Consider the following 6,970-nt stretch of genomic DNA (forward strand, 5'->3'; position numbering starts at 1 on the left):
TGGCATTCGTTCTTACTAGGTTTTTGTCACCTCCTTACGTGCATGTCATGTATCCTATAAGTTTTATTATGTAAATTTTTGTGAAGGTTAACTCTGAAATTTGCCAAGTAAAGGACACTTTTTTACCCCGAAGTGCATGCTGAATTTACTCTAATTCATGATAATTGACAGTGATATCCAAGATCTATCCTATCGGAAAAAATAGCCGAACATCACGCTTCTCGGGGTGCTTGAGCATAATGCACGAGGACTTTTTCAGCGCAGTCGCTGTTCAACGAAAGGAGGTTGGAAACCCAGCCCACAGAGTGATAGTAGAAAAAGTGACAGCTCCTGAAATTGGAAGAGGGAAGGCATGCATGGTCCCCAGCCGAAGCCAGACACGATAAGCTATGTCTGTGTTATCTCTCTCTGCCATGCCGATGTGGGCTGGGTTTCCAACCTCCTTTTGTCGGACTGACAAAGATTTTGCTGAAAATTTCGTCGCACGCTACCCTGTGCGAGCTCCGTAGAGCATGATTTTTGGCTATTTCTTCCAATGCGATAGCTCCTTAATATTCCTGTCAATTTTCATGAATTTGAGTAAATTCAGCACTCTCTTCACATTGGTGGGGTAAAAAAGTTTCCTTTACTTGGCAAATTTCAGAGTTCAGATCCCAAAACTTTACATAATTAAGCTTAGGACGCATGATATGCACAGCAGGAGGTGGCAAGAACCCAGTAAGAACAAATGCTGCTGGCCGCATGATTCTAGGTGGCGTAGTTTTTTTTTTTATTAAAATTCAATGACACGTTTCCTGGGACACCCTGTATCTTCTTGCTGCTGTACACTACAATACAAGATAAGCATAACTATCTCACCATTGTGCCTTCCACTGTAGCTTCAGCCACACTTGTGGTTCCAGCATGCTAAAGAAAATAGAGGACGTCTGTTAGTTTGAAATATTTCCTGAAGTATCCAGAGCGCAGTACCTTGCGAAAATACAGATCAATGATTTTCTTTTTTTTTTCTTCCTGTACCACTGAGCGTAAAGTACGATATATTTATATCTCGTGCGACATGCAACCAGCGTGATAACTAACAAGCAGTCAAGCTAAACTACCCATTTGACGATGAAAGCATTAAAAGTATCACGTGCGCGCTCTGCGTCGTTTCTGTCGTCCTACCTCATGTTGTGGGAAAAATTTGGGAACTGCACATGGACGAAGTCGGACGAGAGACTGCGTTTGGACGAAGTCGTCTGGGTGAAAGGGCTTCGAGCAAACTCGGCTCCACTCTGGCGGCACCCAGTTCACGTCTTTCCCCAAGGCCTCGGTCCATTTTGCTCTTAGCTGTGGGTTTTTTGGAAACCTACACAGTGACGAAAGCAATAATCAGCCGTAACTTGAAGTCCAGCATTTCTGACTAACAACTTTCAGTTTGCTTGCATATGAATTGATCATATACTCACGAATGGAATGAAACTCCAGGCTCTTTGCGAAGAGAGCGCGATCTGCAGCGTTGCACGCAGCAGGTCGGCATCTCCTACACGCTGAAGAATGTAAATGAAGTTTCAAGTGCAACTGCAGCAAACACACGCAATTCAAGATCCTTGAAACGCACGAAACTCGCACTCACAGAAACCAAAAAAAACAAAAAAAAACTTGAAAACCAAAACTCGCAGTCACAGCTCCTCTGACAGCTGCGGAGATCTGGGAGAGGAGAATTGTTTGTCCCAGTTGCTTCTCCTCACCCAAACTTCCGGAATCGCGCAAAATGACGTCACACTCCGTCCTTATTTTCCTTCCTCCATGACTTGATCCGAACCACTCGCCGGGTTCGCGACACGTCATCGTGAGGTGTCGTGGTCCCGCCAGCAGCATGCGCCGTAGGATCCCGCGTATGTGTTCATGGGGAGTGCAAATCTCCATGACGCCAGCGTCCGCGCGGCGGTCGCAATCTATCGCAGTCGCATCCTGTGGTTTTCGCCAACATACCGAGACGATGTTGGATGGTTAGTTGCCCTAATTCACGACAATATTCGCCGAGCATCCAGTGTCATATGCTTCTCAGTGACGAGACGGACAGCTTTTGATGTCAGGAAGCAATCGGCGCGCCGGAATCGAAAGACGGCGCAGTGCCATCGACTGCCCGTGTTTGTAGCGAACATTTCCGTGATTGCGATTACGAAGGAGACGCTTAAGCTCTTCAACGTACTGGATACAGAGCTCAGTGTCGTTTGAATAAAGGTGTAGTGGCATCACAATACCTGTCCACACAGTGGTAAGAACATCCACCTAAACGATAAAGTGTGTCTACTTTTCGTTATTGGGGCTAACAAGGTTAGAACATTGCGGCCGCTTGGGGCACACATGAGGGAGAGGGAGGGAGTGTCAAAAGAGACAAAATGGAAGTTACCGAATCTCGTCACTAAACTCAGGTGATGCACTGTTGATAGAAATAGACTTCATTTAGCATGACCTTAGAAACTATGCTTTAACATATTGAACATATGTATTCGTTCTTTTCCCTTCATTTATTTGCTCTCATGTTTAGAAATAATTTCCTCAGCAGAGCCTGAAACCCCTGAGTTGAGACAGCACGGCCAAGAGCTGCAACCAGAGTAGACAAATGCTGTGCAGCCTCCTTCCCGATTCTTCTTTGCATCATTATCTTGCCTACCATCTCTGTATATTGTTCAGAAGGTTTTTTTTTGTAATTTCGTTATTTGATTTCAGTATACCTTATCATATGCAAAAATATGATATTGAGAGGGACATTTTCTTGTTTAGACCTGAATAAACTAGGGTGCTTTTAATAAGTGCAGACTTTTGTTACTTATCTTATAAACATTACTCAGGTGACCTACATCCGTTTGCATTCACCGGAACTGGAGTTGCATACTGTGTTATTCATTTTCTTCTCTCAAACCAAGGAGGTCCATGTGTATTGTAGCTGAAGTCTTTCACCAGGGTAACAACACCTGAACAACCCCAGCAAGGGCTCTGCTGGTCACCTCTAAATTAAAGGGACTGTAAAGTGAAAAATAACCCCCATATTTTTGCCCACTATCGCGCACAACATCATTGTTTGATAACACAACGAAAGCGTTACTTCTCAATTCGGCATATTTTTTACGTGTAAATGTTTTGAAGATTGTCGGAACGTGGACCGTGCTGCCCACGAAAAGCGAAAAAGAGCAACCTGGGTTTCGGGTCCAGGACTCCCAGGGATTGGTCAACCCTTACCACGTGAGGGTTAATTTTGTAGAAATCAAAGTTGATAAAACAAACAAGTTTGAAAAAACAAACGCACATTATCTTACAGCTAAACACTGAAAGCTAAAAGCTTATGTCGGAAATTTGCCAAGTAAAAGTCACTTGTTTACCCCAACAATGTGACGAGCGTGTCTAATTTACTCAAATTAATGATAATTGACAGGAATATTCAAGAGCTATCCCATTGGACAAAATAGCCGAACATCATGGTCTACGGAGCTCCCGCAGGATAGCGCACGCTGAATTTTTCAGCGCAATCTTTGTCAGTCCGAGGAAAGGAGGTTGCAAACCCAGCCCACACCGGCATAGCAGAAAAAGATAACACAATCATGGTTTATCGCGTCCGACTTTCGCTGGGATAATGCTTTCTCTTTCCCAATTTTAGGAACTGCTACTTTTTCTACTGTCACTCTGTGGGCTGGCTTTGGAGCCTCCTTTCGTCAGACTGTGAGCGATTGCGCCCAAAAAGTCATCGCGCGTTATGGTCCGGTGCTCCGAAAGGCATGATGTTCGGCTATTTTTGTCGATGGATAGCTCATGAATATCACTGTCAATTTTCATGGACTTCAGTGCATTCGTCATGCTCTTCGTATTGGTGGGGTAAAAAAGTGACCTTCACTTGGCAAATTTCTGAGTTCAGTTCTTAAATACTTACATAATTAAACTTACGATACATGACAGTCACATCAGCAGGTGGCAAAATCCTAATAAGAATAAATGCCATTAACCGCATGATTATAGGTGCCGTAGTTTTTTTATAATAATTCAATGACACGTTTTCTGTGACACTCTGTATTCCTGCTGTAGCTTTGGTGTTCGGGGATGCAAAAATCATCTTCGTTCATCTTCGACGGAGGCGTTTTCTACCACAATATTCCGCAGGAGAGTGCGCGAAAACTAATGTGGTTCGAAGCACTCGGCTATTAGATACAGCAGTCGTGTCGTGTGTGCTGAGCTGAGCTCATTTTGCGGCCGATGACTACGAAGATACCGTAGAAGGCGAATTGCGAAGATGTCCGAAGCAAACCGCGCCGTTTAGTAACCAGTTATTTTGCTTCACCGAGGTGACGAGTTCAACACAACGTCTCAGGTATGTACAGGTGTCACACATGTATAAATTATAATATAACAATGACGTATTCCATTTAACTTATGTTATCCTACTTATTCCATACTGAACATTGTCAACATCAACAAATTTAATTGTAGGGGCCTTCCAATATTAAAGTGGCGCCAGACTGCTTCGTGTGTATGCGATCCAGGCACTCAAGTTGACATGACAGAAATAGCTGAAAGCAGGTATACAAAGTCCACAGATGGAAGCACTAGATTTGTTACGTGTTGTAGTCTTTGGGCAGGTGTAGAACATTAGTATGACGTCAACAGTAAGAGAAGAAACCGATGAGAACTACTAGCTTCTTTGAAGGGTATAGGAATAGCTCCTGTTGGGGTATAGTTGTGACTAAGGAACGCTAATTAATTTTCTAGACATGCATCCTCTACACTTGAATGCCCAGTGAAACAGCGAAAGTTCATTGTCTTTGAAGCCTCACTACTGGAATTGTTCAAAGTGCGTCGCAGCTACAGTGAGCCATGCAAGGTTACCACATCATATTGATCCTAAATTTGCAGAGTTCCCCTTTCTCGGACACAACGGTCATTTCTCTTTATTGCTCTCCCGATCCTACCTTCTCAGACATTAATGTGGTTCTCTATGCGTTGTATGGGCACTGCCTTCTTCTACTCATGCCTTCAGTTTCTTGTTCTGTTGAATAAACCTTCAATTGAGAATTTGCAGCCATCACTCCGCCTACTGTGATTGTCCCTCATTTATATTGATGTGCTATAACGGTAGAGCACATCAACATGCCAACAACAACCAAACAACCTTGCCTTGCCTTATCAACATGCCAAATCTTTTTGTCGCCACAGATCATAACTTCAAAGAGTTTTCTTCTGCTCCCTGCCACAAGTGAAAGTGTAGGGTAGTCCTACTTTTGGATGGAGACTACACGATGTGATAACATATCCACATATCTAAAATTTTAGTCGACAGAGATTTGCTGACTTTGTACAACCTTGTAGATTTCTTTTGTTTCACTTAGCACACGTGAACAAAATTTTGTTAAATTGTTAAATTGAAAAGGGAAAAACAAAACTGTTTATACTTCTCTTGTTTATTTTGTTGCAGGTTTTACAACTCTATCAAGTACATCAAAACATCAGAGGGCAGAAAGTCCTACTCTGTTTCCCAAATCCCTAGACAATAAAAAAGACAAATATAGTTTGAGTTGTGACAAAATGTTGCATCTGCTCTTATATTGTATTTCGATCAAATGTTACGATGCGTTTGTCTTGTACACTGAAGCCAGTCTCAATCTGCAAGGCTGTCAAAAGTACACCTCAACTACAGTAACAGATCACTTATGCAATAAATTATTTAGCCATTTTGGGGTACTATTGCCCACACTAATGCTGCATGGTTAACTTTGAAACCAGATCAAGGGTTGCTAATACTTTAAGTCAGCCCTCAAGTCCTTCTTTACAAATGTTAGTTACAACCATCAGTTACAAGTACTCCTTTTAGCAAAACAGAGTTAATTAAGTGTTAAATCCCAATCTCGGTTCAAACATAATTGGGATTTGGAAACCTGATCAATAAGAAGTATATTAAAAGGTTATGAACACAGTTCAGCTGAACGACACTGATGAAAGTTATCTTATTTACTCCTCATATATACTAGACATGAGTATAATCTACAGATACAGATATGCCCCCACACACTTAGAAAAAAATTGAGTCAAAAGGAAGTCAAATGGTGCTCGGACGCCCTCGAGAAAGGAGAGGACGTTGCAGCGACACCCTTCCATGATCGTATTTAATGAGGGGTGTTGCGTGTACTCCCTTCATGGAGGGGTGTTAGCCTCACTCCCCAATGTTTACGACGAGGTTCTTCCAGACTATGCAACAGTGAAGCATCGTACTTTTATTCATTTGTTAAAATTATTGAGACACACCTGCAACTAACGAAAGATGAACACGCCTGTGTCTGAAATGGCCAAAGTAGTTGTATCCCTGCAGAGGACATTTACTTTTCGCAAGTTCTGGCTGTACAAAACAAGACGTCGGTGGCGGATATCCTTGGAAAGTGCAAAACATTACGTACTGAGGAACAGCTACTGCAACTTTCCAAGCACGCTGGTGCCTACATCTTGTGTTCTTGTGCTCATAAAGCTACCGCCTCTACAATGCGGTCTTTCTTGTTATAATTGTAATTAACACTTGGATCGGTCGTTTCATTCGAGGGAAAATGTCCGTGGAAATACTCTCTAATGACAAGGGAAGCGACAGGTCAAGTAAGAAACGCAATGTCCGATAGAAAGGGATATCTGTTCTGTAACGCTAAGTGCTTTGAAGTTACTGCAGATGCACTGCGAGTTGATGAGGCGTATGTCCGTCACCGTTACGAAAGTGTTTCACTCCTTTGTACTCTAGGAGCGAGTTGTAAAATTTTGGGTCGTATAATACTGCAATCCCAATGACGGTTTCTAGGGGATGTTCCGCTTGGGTAGTTCTGTGGGACTACCTAGATTCTTGAGCAATACAAAGACAGAGGGCCACTGCATCTGTTCGTGTTTTGGGGCCAGGGCAGTATTCTTTTTTTTTTTTGTAGTGTGGTGCAACAGAGATCAGTAGCCAAAAAAAAAAAAAGAC

At 42.7% G+C, this 6,970-nt stretch overlaps 1 long non-coding RNA gene across 1 annotated transcript; it reads right to left on the reverse strand.

Annotated features, from left to right (window-relative positions):
* Positions 1-857: 857 nt before the first annotated feature.
* Positions 858-1,594, reverse strand: LOC135386873 (uncharacterized). Its single transcript, XR_010420682.1, has 3 exons — positions 1,449-1,594; positions 1,165-1,348; positions 858-906 (listed from the first exon to the last, which is right to left on the reverse strand). It is a non-coding gene; the product is annotated as an uncharacterized LOC135386873 (long non-coding RNA).
* Between the last annotated feature and the right edge of the window lie 5,376 nt (positions 1,595-6,970).

This window comes from Ornithodoros turicata, chromosome 3, assembly GCF_037126465.1.
Source record: "Ornithodoros turicata isolate Travis chromosome 3, ASM3712646v1, whole genome shotgun sequence".
In the NCBI taxonomy this organism is placed as follows: domain Eukaryota; kingdom Metazoa; phylum Arthropoda; class Arachnida; order Ixodida; family Argasidae; genus Ornithodoros; species Ornithodoros turicata.